The 15,528-nt window shown below is 35.4% G+C and overlaps 1 pseudogene; it reads right to left on the bottom strand.

Annotated features, from left to right (window-relative positions):
* Nucleotides 1–9,367: 9,367 nt before the first annotated feature.
* On the bottom strand, nucleotides 9,368–14,417 carry LOC116001087 (annotated as a pseudogene).
* Nucleotides 14,418–15,528: the final 1,111 nt, after the last annotated feature.

Here is a 15,528-nt window from a genome sequence, read left to right as displayed (position 1 = left end):
AATATCCCATTTGGACGCCCAACTCTATTCTTTGGGACAGTATCCAAATTCCGATCAGTTTCGTCGAGATGCCATTGCTTATTTCGTATCTCGACCATCCGAGGTGCCCGGTCTGTTGTCTGCTTTATGTCCCTCCGAGGATGCAGCCATTCCTTTGTTCCATATGTTCCGAGAAGACCCAGTGATATCAGCGATGATACGTAAGGTGACCGCATGGGGTTATCTCAAAGGAACAAGGGGCATGCAACAAACTTTGTATCACATATTACAAAATGCTCTCCCTGAGGATTGGGAATCGGTTCGTACCATTCTGCCCGAAGATCTGACACCTCCCGGTCCAGAGCCCTTCAAGAAGCCTCCGACGGGTCCTTCCTCATCGCGTGGTCAAGATCCATGATTGTTTTATCCTCCATAGTTGTAGTTGCTTGTTTGTGGAATGTGATCGGGAGACCGACCCCGCTTGTGTCGGTTGTACTTTTAACTTTGCGTGTATGAATCATTTCTTTCCTTCACTTTGTCATTACGTAACATGTTGTTTTCTTAATTGGGTGTTTGCTCGTGGACGCCATTGGTTGATTTGTCGACAGATGCCTCACATCCATGTGGTCAATTGACATATCACTTTGTCACAAGTTACTTGACATCAGAGTGGTTGGCCAAGTATACGTTGCCATCCAGGTGGCCGATCGTCCGTTGCTCCTCATCCAAGCGATTTGTCTACCGATTGCTCGCCATACCGACACAGATTGTTTATCGTCCAAGTGATTGGTCAAAACACGGTAGATTACTACACACCAAGTAATCTGTCGATATGCAAGTGGTTGTTCAACATATCACTCTGTCAATGGCTTGATGTTGAAGTGGTTGTTGTCCGTTGAAGGTGGCTAGGCTTCCCAGCGGATGATCGACCAGATTGCATAACATTCAAGTGGTCGAATCGCCCGTCACACGAAGTGCTTAGTAAACAGGTGTAGGTTGATTGGCGTCCACAAATGCTTCGCTCGTCAGTGCAGGTTGTGCTTAGTTGGCTGGGACAGGTTGATCGGCATCCACAAGTGTTTCGCGTTGGTGCGGGTTGTGCTTGGTTGGCTGGTGCAGGTTGATCGGCATCCGCAAGTGTTTCGCTCGTCGGTGCAGGTTGTGCTTGGTTGGCTGGTGTTGGTTTCTTGACTCCCAAGATGTTGGTCGACTAATCAACCATCTTGCAAATTCCTTGACATAAGATAATATTCAAGCTTCTCTATGCTTTCTTGCAGTTTTTCAAGTAGTACATTCTCTTATCTCTTCAAGCTTCTCTATGTTTTCTTGCAATTTCTCAAGTAGTATATTCTTCCATCCAACTCTTGCTGCTAACAAACTTGCACAACCTGGCTGCTCTAATGGTTACATTTACTCGTGCATGTCGAACAAAACCCCAAACGAAGATTCAGGTTGAACAAAACTCCAAACGAATATTCGTGCAGGTCAAACAAAACCCCAAACGGAGATCCGTGCAGGTCGAACAAAACCCCAAACAGAGATCCGTGCAGGTCGAACAAAACCCCAAACGGAGATCCGTGCAGGTCGAATCATAACCCCAAACGTGCAGGTCGAACACAACCCCAAACGAAGATTCGTGCAGGTCCAAAAAAACCCCAAACGAAATATTCGTGCAGGTCGAGCATAACCCCAAACGTGCAGGTCGAACAAAACCCCAAACGGATCCGTGCAGGTCGAACAAAACCCCAAACGGAGATCCGTACAGGTCGAATCATAACCCCAAACGTGCAGGTCGAACACAACCCCAAACGAAGATTCGTGCAGGTCGAACAAAACCCCAAACGAAATATTCGTGCAGGTCGAGCATAACCCCAAACGTGCAGGTCGAACAAAACCCCAAACGGATCCGTGCAGGTCGAACAAAACCCCAAACGGAGATCCGTGCAGGTCGAATAAAACCCCAAACGAAAATTCGTGCAGGTCGAACACAACCCCAAACGAAAATCCGTGCAGGTCGAACACAACCCCAAACGAACGTGCAGGTCGAACACAACCCCAAACGAACGTGCAGGTCGAACAAAACTCCAAACGAAGAAGTCTAAGACTTGTAGGATCCCATGGTCAGACAGCTGACCCATTCTTCCATGCATCTTGGTTGTCCACCCAACCAGCTAAGCCTTTCGTTCCGCTTGTAGTGCGTTCTTTGAGCCGCTTCTTTGTAATCTCCGTGATGTTTGTCGATCATGGTTACCTCGAACCCCCAATCGGAATTTAGCACTCTTTTGAATTCGGTCGAAAACACTTCTGCGTTGTATGACGTCATCCTGTCGATGCTTTTTATGTTCTTCTCGATCTAGTCTTTGCGTACGATTCGCCAATCGAACTTCCTCTTGGTTGCTCCCTTGAGGTTGTAGATGCGACTGTTGTGCATCGAAAAGTTGAGGCATTTGTTGTTGAGCGATAGGACTCTGAGGGTTCGTCGTCATTCGGGGGGTGGGTGTCGTAACATAGTACCCAAGAGTTCCCAGCCCTGGTTGGCACATCGGTGTGGGTCCATGTTGCGGTGCTCCTTGTATTTGATTCCTTCCAAATATACTTGGCGTTGAGGTCAACGTTTGGCCTACTGGCAGCAACATGGCACATGTAATTGTCATTTGAAAATTCGTTTGTCCAGCATGTAGGCCTTCGCTCGAACCAACCGGTTGGGTTGGTTGTATGTTTTTTCTTGACGGATTGGACGTGAGCTCGTTGTTCAAGTTCCTTGACCGATCTAATTGTTGGCGTAAATCGTCCTCTAGAACTGCTTTAGTCATCCGACGGGTTGAATTTCTCTTTCGCATGTGACTTCGGCTACGATTTCTCCTGCTGTTCGTCATTTCAAGATGGATAATAGTGTGAAGAAAGAAAAGATAACGGGATAGAACAGAGTGACTCGTTCAATCCCCACAGACGGCGCCAATGATAGCGTAAATGTAAACGGGGTCTACGATTACGCTACGGATACGTGTGTTACGGGTGGTGAGGAATGTCGTTCGGCCGGTCAGACGGTCGGTCTACCGGTCAACGACTGAGCGGTTCGAGGCTATATCGCTCTACGGGTGACGAACAGTAATAAAGAGTAAGCAGGAGAAAGACAATCGGCAAATCGCAAGTGTATTAGTGTAGTACTGATGAGTTCTTCCTCCTTTTCCAGTGAGGGGAATGACCCCTATTTATACAAAGTGGATTCACTATGCACATGGTGTCTGATATGCAAGTGGAGGGCATATGGGCTGTCACTCCGCAAAATGCGCATCGGTTTGCTCGAAGTGGTTGAGTTACTCGAGGTGATGAAAACACGGATCCCTTGTTCCCGAAAAGTTGTCGGTCGTCACATCAAGCAACTGTTGCGCTCGTGAGCCTCCAATCCACAAGGTGTGTTGCTTCCGATCATGCGGCCGACGGACCGGGTGACCGTCGACGGACCGTTTGGGTGACCGTTGACGGACAGGTTGGGTGACCGACGGACAGGTGATTTACGGACCGACTAATACATGTGCATATTTACCCATCACTTACAAAGTGCACTAATGACCAATTCAACATTGTGATTGTCTGGAATATACAGAACGATTACCTAGAATACACAGAACTCATATCCTAACATTTTGGTACGGGGTGCACAATGCATTGTGCACCGTGGTGCACGATATAAATTGCCATTTATATCGTGGACCAGGGTGCACCCAAAATGTTAGGAGATGAGTTCTGTGTATTCTAGGTAATCGTTCTGTGTATTCTAGGTAATTATTTTGTGTATTCTAGGCAACCGTTCTGTGTATTCATGTTAGTAACACATGTTGTGATATGTTTGTGCGTTCGAATGTTTAGGATGATGAGTTATGTGTATTTTGTGTCAATATTCTGTGTATTCATGTTATTAACACAAGTTGTAATGTGTTTGTGCATTCGAATGTTAGGAGGGTGAGTTATGTGTATTTTGTGTCAATATTTTGTGTATTCTAGGCAAACATTCTGTGTATTGTAGATATGAATTCCGTGTATTATAGATAATGAATTCCCTAGAGTCATTCGCTTCCGCGTCCACTAATATCGAAACGACGTCGTTTCGGACCAGGGTCCACGATATAACGATTGGTTAGCCATACAACAGCGTTACAAAGTTGATTGGGCCTTAAACCCAACCCAAAGTCGTGGGCTGAGTAGCATAGGATGATCGGCCTATGGCCTATGGGTGCAATCATTATTGTGTGGACCATATAATCAAATAATGTACATTCAGTATAAAAATAATGTACTTTTAGTATATTAAAAATGTACATTGTATTCATGGGATGTACATTATTTGTGTACTGAATGTTCATTATATTATATAATGTACATTCAGTACACAAATAATGTATATTTAGTACATTAAAAATGTACTTTACGTTATGGTCCATACAATACTATGTGGATCATGATCCACACAATAATTTGCCCTATGGGTGATGCACAAAGGAGAAGATTGTCCTAATTATAATGGGTAATATAGGGTGTTTAATAAGTTGGTTTCTTCATATTCGAATCGAATGTTTAAGCAGTGTAACATAGCTACATCAGGATCCGTTGGTTGGTAGAGAGGTTTTACGTATAACGTATAATAGTGTAACTAGTCAGTTTTCAAAAAAAAAAAAAAGTGTAACTAGTCATGAACACATATGTTGCGTAAAACATCGTGTACAACCACTAAACTTTAGTAGTAAAATTTTAAAAATAAACTACGGATCTCAAATTTTGATAGAAGAATATTAAAAGATCTACATAGTCAAACTCAAACAATCAACTAAGGTAATAACTCTGATTAGCATCGATCCTATATTCATGTGTTAAAATGTTTCCCAATGCTACAATTACCTCTCTAATAGCCACTTTCTAAATTTAAAAAATAATGTATTTTCTATTATTAATTATTGGCAAATTGACTGAACTCGCTTTGAATTAATAATTAATGAAAATCAACTCCAGATCTCACCTAACTAAACTCACCGAAGCTCCATTACTAAAGTCTACAAAATCAGGAAGGATTATCCTATAACCCCATCACTTTTTTTTGAAAGATCCTATAACCCCATCACTAGTACCTAGATTATAGGTATTTAAGGATTGTCCTATAAAAGTCACTCACTTTCTGTAGTGTGAAAATTGTTAACACAAAGAATTAGATAAAGTGGACGTTCAAAAAAAGAATTAGATAAAGTGGTATCACAATGCCCTATAATTATTCGATTTATATTGGGTTTAGGTATTAATAGTTTAATATACCAACCATTATATTAACAATAATTTAATATTAGTAGATAAATTTATATATTTAAAGGGTACCTGCAGGGCCGGTCCAAACATTTTGGAGGCCCTGGGCGAAATTAAAAAATGGGCCCTATATGAAAAAAACTAAAATTTAAATTTAATAATATTGAAAAACAATAATATCAAAAAACATGAAATATGATTAGAAAATTTTCAACATTTTTTAAATACAAATTAAAGTAATCATGACAAAAAATTTCTACGTGCTTTAGTCAATGCAAAATTATCGATAATTGCATCAAAATTAACATTGCGTAGCATATCCTTCTTAATACACAAAATCACCGAACCATTCAATCTTTCTTGACATTGAAGATCTCAAGTAGGTTTTACGATTTTTTGTTCTTTTCTTCTTTCACTTTCTATCTCTATTAATATAATAGATTAGACATAACTCAGTAACTTTTATATATATATATATATATATATATATATATATATATATATATATATATATATATATATATATATACTAGTAAAGTACCCGTGCGATGCACGGGATAGAAATTGTTAAAGTTGCGTTAAAAAAAGGAAGAAATTGCAAGAGAAAAGAAGTTAGAAATTACATAACAAAAAAGAATTTGAAAATTTTGTATTAAAGAAATGAAAAAGAAGTATTTACAAATTATTGAACACTTCATGGTACACAACGTTTGTGGTTGATGTACAATTTGTATTTGAGTCGTTTGCTATCAAAGTTTTAAGACCATTTGGATTATTTATACGTGATGCAGCTACGTACAATTGTCCATGTACAAAAACTGGCTTCTTCAGTAACAATCCAACATGAGACAAAGTTTGGCCTTGACAGCAAGAATGGTTGACAACATTGACGGTCCCACAGCAAGAATGGAGCATTTAAGCATAAATATTATAGTCTCATATCAATTGTTATGTTGACTATAAAAAGATAATTGGTAATAATAAAAAAAAACTTAATCAAGATTACAAATTATTAAAAATTTCCTTGTAAATCACATTAGTGGTTGATTTACAACATTTTCCTAAATCACTACAGATTATTAAAACTTTTAAATCATTTGAATTGTTAACTCTTGAAGCAGCTACATACAGTTGATCGTGACTTTTGTTAATTGTTCTTTACTTTTAATTATGTTGTTGTAATATAAATTTGAGATAATATTATTGTTTATGTGCATTGTGTTATTAGACTAATAAAATTAAGTTTAATATAAAGAATAAAATTGCTAACATAAATTAAATAATGTATACATAGAGAAATAGCAATATATATATATATATATATATATATACTAGTATTTTGTACGCGCGATGCGCGAAAACTCATGCCCATACTAGTATTTTGTACGCGCGATGCGCGAAAACTCATGCCCAAACTAGTATTTTGTACGCGCGATGCGCGAAAACTCATGCCCAATATTAAAACATTAATAAATACAAATAATTAAAATTTATAATTCGAATTATATATATACACAAACAATATATATATTTTATACACACATATATGATTTACCATTAATAGAAATTTAATTAAAATATAATCGACCATTAAATTAATTATATAATGATTTTAATAAAAAGTTAATTAAAGAATAGGAAAAATATAGGATAGATATAAGTGTATGGTAATAATGATGGAGTTAAAATTAACGGTGCTATAACGGTGTAAGGGTAGTTTTGTATAACAAGAATGTAGTAGGGACATTTTTGTCTAATAACATTGAAGTGTACAACATTTAAAGCAAAATGTATACATTTATTAGCATACAAAAAGAGGGACATAAATCAAGGATATAACCTTGATTGAGACTTATTATGTTTTTAGATATATATTAATGGGCTTATAAGTTTAGTAAACAATTAATTTGACATATCTGGTCAACCCATTTCCATTTCGGCCCAACCAGAATCTAAGCCCAAGTATAAATTGCCATCCAACCCGTTTCAAGACAACATTTTGCAATCCCTCACCATTTCGCCCTTCTATTTCATCCTCTCAGCTCTCATGTCTTCGAACACAACCTCTATCGATTTGGAAATCAATTCATTCTCTACCTTCCGCCAGATTTTTCTAAGTATGAATAAATCTTATGGGTGTTAATTCCTTAAAGGTCAGTATTTGAAGAGCAAATCCTCTATACACCGCCATAGCAGCTTCATAATCGGAGCATTAAACTTCGGCAACCATGGCGATACAGAGAGCTTCAATCCATTAATAGTAAGTTTTTTATTTTATTCGATGATCTAAACAAACTAACTTCCATCCAAACAAACTAAATTCGATGATCTAAACCCTAAGTTTTTTATTTTACAGATCTTACTACTACGGGACAAAATTGAAGTTTTACACATTAACATTCAGTTCGAAATACTGCTAGTGTACATGCAGACCAAGATTGCTGTGAAATAGTTCGTCGTCCATTTTTTATACAGAGGAGTTCATAAGATCCAGTAAGCTTAGATTATTTTCTCATGAAACTTTCATTTAAGGTTATTAGATAAAATCCTAACTATTTAATCTATCACTCAATAACTACTTTCAATCAAAAAAATAACAGGAATAAAGAAAAAGAATGTCAAAAATCTCATTTTCTAGTACATGCGGCAGTTGAGTTAGTAGATCGGTTTATTCCGGCATTCAGAAAGATGGATGCGTTAAAGATAAGTACATCTTAAATCTATCATTTTTTATAATAAAAATAAGACAAAATTTATTATACTATATCTATAACGGTAATTTGTAGTGTTAAAAAGTAATATAAAAAAAAGTTATGAGCTGAGTGTACTGTTACTGTATCATAATGAGAAAAAATGCAGATTAAAATTCTTTTAGTTTTTTCTGTTGTTATTGTAAAAACGTATGTTTAATATAGTAGCACAAACAATGAGAAACTACATGTAAAATACGAACACTCCACTGTTAATATGGTTTAATTGATTTGAAATTATATTTAATTATCAGGAAATACACTATCAGTAATGGCATAGAAGGTGTACATTACATCGAGATTCAATGATTATATATTAAGATGCTCTTTGAGAATGTATATAGTTATCTATGATATGTGCTCTGTATAAATATGCGGCTTTCAATAATAGAAACCTTGGCTGTGTCGATAAATTTTTGGAACACTAAAAGTTGATTTGCAAGTTATTTCTTCATTTTCCTATATACTAAACACGGTTAAGCTTCGAACAATTAAAAGTTAATTTGCAAGTTGTTCATTCATTTTCCTGTAATATGTTGACAGGTTCATTGTTGGAGACACCCAAAATAAATGGAATTAGACAGTATTTGAGAAGAGATGGGGATCCACAAAGAACACAAAGCAGGTATGAGACTTGAGTGTTAATTTTAATTAGATCCTGTTGATATTAAATAAAATTTTGTTGTGTTGAATTGAATATTTACAAAGGCATTAAACTAAAAGTGTTCTGCATTTGTTATTGAGTGATAGTACTGTTAGTCATTTGGAAAAAGATATTCATTTTAATTTTAAAGGTTTTAAATTATTGCAAATAATTACTTAGTTGGAAAAGGATATTCATTTTAATTTACTTTCATGTTTTGGCTTAATGGCAATTGCATCAAGGTATGTTACATAAGTATGAGACTAATTTATTTTTTAAGGTAGAAGTATCATTGACAGATATACATCACATCACAGTTCACCTTAGTAATTGAGAAAGAAGCTTTTTTGATTACTTAGTAAATTTTACAGTTCACTAAATTTTACAGTTCACCTTCATGTATATTACATCCTACTATCCTAGATCCTAGAAGTACATGTTCTAAATGAATCTCTTTTCTTCACTTCACACTAAGTGATTCAGTTATATCTTCACTGCATCATTAAGTGATTGCAGTCTTCTCTTCACTCCATTATTAAGTGATTCAGTCTTCTCTTCACTTCCTCCTTAAGTGATGCATTCTTCTCTTCACATTCTCACTAAGTGATGTAGTCTTTTCTTCACTTCTTCACTAAATTATAAACCTGCATAAAAAACTATTGCACTTCACCATTTCTTAAATATCCATACTGTAGGCATATTCTTAAACACCTGCAAACAAAACAGTACTGAATATAACAAAAATAAAGCTGAGGCATATTCTTAAACACCTGCAAACAAAACAGTACTGAATATAACAAAAATAAAGCTGGATAACAAAAATAAAGTTGCATACATTGTCATTTTACACCAAACAAAGTGTCATTAGCACATCAATTTAAAATATTAAGTCCTGCTTAGTCTTTATAGCCAAAAATCCTTGCAAAAACTACTACTTGTCCACATATTTCAGGGGAAATTCAGTCCAGTTTCTCACACTTCACATGATCCTCCAGGTGATTCTTGCAATGCTGGAGAGTAGACTGTAACCAATTTAAGATCATTTATAACCTTCATAACAGCAAAGGCGTTGTGTAGGTTTTCAAACTGTTCCTTTCTAGCTGCAATCCTAAACAGCATTGCAAGTCCTACCAAACACTCTATCTCATCAGGGACTCTAATGGGTCCCTAGAAAAGTTAAATAGTATTTTGTTAGATACCATTCTTTTCCAATTAAAAAAAAATCAAATAATTTGTAATAGGAAAGATTTACCTCAACGATCTTAGACCTTAACTTTGTTGCACTCATGCCTAATAGCTCTTGACACTCCCTATCAAAGAGAATGAAAGGTGCATTTCCATTGAGGTCAACAACCCTGACTTTTACCCTGTACCTAAGAACTCCTTCTTTCCAAGACTTCTTACACTTATCACAATAATACTGCCCATTCTGTTTCTTTACTAACTTTTTAATACAACCATGTGCCTTACAGGAAACATAAAACCAATCCCATGAGCTCTCAATACCCACAATTTTGGCAACCACCCAGAAATCACCATACTACAATTAAAAAAAAATATCACCATACTACAATTAAAAAAAAATAGTTAATTATAGAATAATGGTTTCTATCTGTATTAAATAAAAATTGTATACTATACCTCTCTGTTTTGATATATCTCTGATATAGTGCTGTTCCTGGGAGCAATGTCACGACCAAGAATGTATAGGGGAGCCATTGGTATGACAAAGGTTATGCTAGGGCTTTGTTTTGAAGTTATCTGACAGGGTTTTGAAGAGTGAAGATGGCAGATATATATACAGCAGATTATACCAATTCAAAAAATCAAAAAACAATTGAACAGACTTTGGTTAGCCCAAAAGACGCATCGTGAACAGTCGATCTCCATGTTTATTGTTTTTGGGAAATATAATCTGTGATGATGGTGTTTAATTGTAAGCTTTTAATGTATTTACAGCTATTTATGGTAGTTGTTTAGAATACCAAATAGACAGATACCAAATAGGTCTAGAACTCTTATGTATCCGACCTTCCGTATGCCAATGTATTACTATGTATTTGGAACGCATTAAACGACTGTGTTTTGTGTGAGCGGAAAATTTTGGCCTGATTGTGGTTCCCTAGGCGTGTGGCTTTTTTATATAGTAAGATAGTAAGATATTGAGAATAATAAGGAAATCTCGTGGAAGCATACATTTGCACTGAGTAATATTGAGTAATACTTAGATATATTTAGAGTGTCTGCTAGAGTTCTTAGAGTGTCTGCTATGTATGCTATCATTTGCACAGAGTGAATAATCACAGCCAATTCTGGTGCATGTTGTTCACCAGATAGCTGTACATTCTTTAAACACTTTGTGAACTTTTATTAGTAATAATGTGACTAATAAGCATACTTCTTTAAACACTTTTAACATGCATAAATATGTTATTAGGATGTCATTTAAAAATCCCTATTCTGTCATCACAATGTGTTTAGAGGCCATGGGTATAGGTTACAGATAGGTGTACTAATTGAGTTCCCATTGAAAAGGTTTCTACATTTTTGTAATGTGAAATTAGGGGTCATGTAAATTTATATTCATTCATTATTTAGTTCCCAGTTTAAAGGTTTCTACATTTTTGTAATGTGAAATTACTTATTGAATTGGAGTTTAAAGTATTTTTAATTTCTTTTGTAAGGTTAATACATAATTGAAAGGTTCAATTAGTTTTTGAATTGGATAATTTATGGTAATAGTGTTAAAAAATCAACATTATCATCAACTGTTAATTGGATAGTATGAAATCAAAGAATAACTATTTGAAATTTCACTTTGCAGGTTAAGAGTAGGAGAGCTACAATTACTTGCAACATTGGAAACATGTATGTAAGTTATAAGCTATGCACTTTTATTGATTGTGTGGAAATATTGGGTTTACAGCAGATTGACACATAAAAGGAACTACAAAATGTATTACAACTCATACATGTGGTAGATGTTTATAGACTACTAACTAATTGCCATTTGTATGTGCTTCAATTCCTGTATTGACTGCTTCACTTTGTGTCTGCAAAAAGAGAAAAACAGTATACAAAAATATAGTATAGCATTACTGGTTTTTAATAGATGAATAAACTTAAATAATTAGCAAAAAAACAAATTTAAAGTCCATTAAGAAGTGCAGAACTGGAAAAGAGCAGTAACATAGTAGTCCAAAATTATCCAAACACAGACTGTAAAACAGTCTCATACAAAACAGAGAACCATGTCAAATGTTTTAAAAACTTCAGTAATCTCTCAAAGCTCTTTCACACACTCAATCTTAGGAACAAACTCCTTTGTCTTCTTGGAACTCTGAGTGCTTGAAAACTCATCAAGTAAAGATCTTTTCACTGCAGCATCCCCACTCAAGTCTCTATCATGTTGAGGTGCAACCCTTTGCAGAGGACTTTCTGCTTCATCATTGACTTCATCAAAGTCCTAAAAATACATACAGATCAGATAGGCTCTAAATTAGTGTTAGAATGAATTACGTTAAAAACAAACCTCGTCATCCCAAAGATCTTCTTCTGTCAGTTCTAGCTCAAGCTTTGAGCTGAGATCTTTATCCCTCCCCTGCAGAAGTTCTGGTGCATGTTGTTCAATCAAAGCCAAATCATTAATATACCTCATCACTGGAAATGCATTATGATAGTTTTGGAACTGTTCCTTTCTCACAGCAATTCTGAAAATAAGGTTAAGCCCAACCAATGCATGTATATCTTTAGGGATACCATTCTTATCCTACAAAATTATACAATTAGTTGTGAGATAACTTATATGATTTTGGTACTCAAGGGAAAAAAAATTAATTGTTTACTTACCTTGTCTTGCTTGGCATTCAAATCATATGCAGTAATACCTAAAAGTTCACAACATTCACAGTCCCACAGCAAGAATGGAGCATTGCCATTCAAATGAACCACCCTTATCTTAACTCTGTACCTTAAAATACCCTCACCCCAAGTTGCTTTACATGTTGAGCAGTACATGAAACCTTCCTGTTCAGTTAATTTTTTGTTACATCCTTTTGTTCTACAGGAAGCACAATACCACTCTTTACCACAGTCGATGTAAACCACTCGTGCAGCTACCCAAAAGTCTCCATACTGCTCAAAAAAATATTCAGGTAGTGATTAAAGAAATGCAAGTTAACAATTATTGAAAGAATGCATTGCATACCTCCTTAAGTTGATAAATTTCAGATATTGTACGGCATTCTATTTCACCAGACTGACAAATTGAGTATGAACTGCAGGGATTAAAGCTGGATTGTGACACAATGCTTCTCATAGGTGTCTGCTCAAAGTTTAAACTGAAAATGAAAGCAATATTTCAGAGGTAATAAAAAAGAAATATGTAACTTTAAGTTTAAAATATAGTGAGTATTGAATACAAACCTTTCTTTAAATACTAAAAATTCAGGAGTTTCTTGATTGAATAGAAGCTGTGTAACATCGTAGGAGCTACAAATCTTTATTTCACCACCTGGAAACAAATTATTAATTGTAACTAAGTATTACTTTGTTATTGCAGGTTTGACTGGAACGAAAGAATAATTTTCAGCATTCAAAGGTATGTTCGCCCTATCTTTTTAATACAGTAAGCATATTATCAAAATGTATTCTACGGCTATAAAAAAAAGGACTACAAAGTAATACACTTACTGTTTAGGCAAGCCCTAGCACGACAAAATTGGATCAAAACAACCAATGGCTCTTCAGTAGAGGTATTGTAGAAAGGTTCAATTTTAGCCACATGGTCGTCCCATACCGTACAGGTTATTCGAACACCTCTGCATTTTGAGATAGAAATAAACATTATACCAATCTAGGAGAAGAATATATGAATAGATAGATGTTTATAGACTAAAGGGGAACATTACTCTGCATCCTCTATGATGAAGTCAATAAGCCGAGAGTCCTTCCCATTAAATACTTTGGCCTGTGGAGCATGGAGTTCGACAACTCTTCCAATAACATCTATACAAAATAGTTAGTATTAGAGACAGATTATTGTAGGACATTATAAAAATATGGACTGATATAATAATTTACCAAATAATTGTTTCTCATCAACTCCTTGCATTGATTTGATGTCTGAAAGAGATCTTATCCTGTACATGTGCATGGGGAAATTTGGGTTCTTCAACTCTTGACAAAGGTTTGGTAGTTAAACTTGATCATGTAGCGGTGTGGACTGTTTTTAAAGGTGTAAAAGTTCATAATCACTAAAAAAATTTTCAAACCATATACTACCCCTTCCCTAAAGACGTTTTGAAACCTGGTTACGTGCTCTTTAGGTACATGCACATGGAGGAAAGTTCCCTGTATATGTTAGATTTTTAAATTTAAATACATGAAAAAAAAGAGTTGAAAAGAATAATATCAAAGGGTTGTACATTATAAGCAATTATCTGTTGGTCATGGAAAACAATCTCTTTAGATTTCATGATTGTAGAAGCTTTTCTTTCAGGAATGTCGTACACCCTAACCACGCGGAGACGTAGAGCACTCCTAGTGTTCATTGGCGAGATATCAGTTGCAAGAACGTACATGGTGTCTGAAAGGGCCGACTGAATGAGACTTTTTAGTTTGAAGAGTTTGAAATATGGTAGTGTTTAACATGAACAGAAAGTAATGTATATATAGGACTCTGAGATATGATTGCTGATCTTTCGTTATTAACGAAAGGGCAGCAGTCGAAGAGTTGCAATTATATTGTTTCCATTAATTGTTTCCATTAATACGGCTAAAAAGATGTTATAACCATAAATGGTTCGTAGGAAAACGAAGTGATTAATGTATAAAACCTTAAATACGACGGCGTTTCATTTGGGCGGGATTTTTTGGCAAACTTCATTTTGCTTTTATATATATATATATATATATATATATATATATATATATATATTCTAGAATTACAAAATCACAAAATTCATTATCCCATTATATATTTGCATTACTCATTATAGATTTATAGCCCTAAATCCCTAATGCCTTATAGGTGTACTGTGTTGCCTGTGTGCAGTGTTGCAGAGGAAATAAAGACAGAACAAATTACAAATAGAATAAAACTTACAAGTTACAACCGACAATGCATGGGGCCCAAACCGGCAAACAAAAGAACAATCGTTGATCGTCGACAAAGATTCGAGGATAAATCAAATTGAGAAAAAATTTTATTGAAGAAGACGAATGGGTTAACCGGTTGGGAATAAATTTATTAAAGAAGACGAATGTGAAATTTTTTTATAAAAGAAGACGAATGGGTTAGCCGATTAGGGTGTCGATTCTAATAGATAATTAGGTGTCCTCGTGTCAATTCTATTTCTAAATTTTTTTTAATTAAGAGTCGATTCCAGCTTCCTACAGTCCCATCTATTCTTAATATTTTGTTTTTTAGTGTAATTATAACACTAATTTTTTATTTTCTAATATAACTATAACACTAATTATAAGTTATAACACTATATTATATATATATATATATGTATGCATATACATATACATGGATGGGCCCCTTCTAGCATGGGCCCTGGGCGGTCGCCCACCGCGCCCGTGCTCCAATCATTATTGCATGGACCATGGTCCACACAGCTGCGTGGACCATAAATAAAAGGTACATTATTTTTGTACTGAAGGTACATTATTTGATATATACTATCAAATAATGTACCTTCAGTACAAAAATAATGTACTTACAGTACAAAAATAATGTACATTTTATTTTTGGTCCACACAACTGTGTGAACCATGTCCATACAATAATTTGCCCCCGTGCTCAGGACCGGCCGTGGGTACCTATGGAACACTTTTAAACTAAAAGGTCAAAGTCTA

Source organism: Ipomoea triloba, chromosome 13 (assembly GCF_003576645.1).
Source record: "Ipomoea triloba cultivar NCNSP0323 chromosome 13, ASM357664v1".
Classification (NCBI taxonomy): Eukaryota; Viridiplantae; Streptophyta; class Magnoliopsida; order Solanales; family Convolvulaceae; genus Ipomoea; species Ipomoea triloba.
This window is presented reverse-complemented; position numbering and strand designations above follow the sequence as displayed.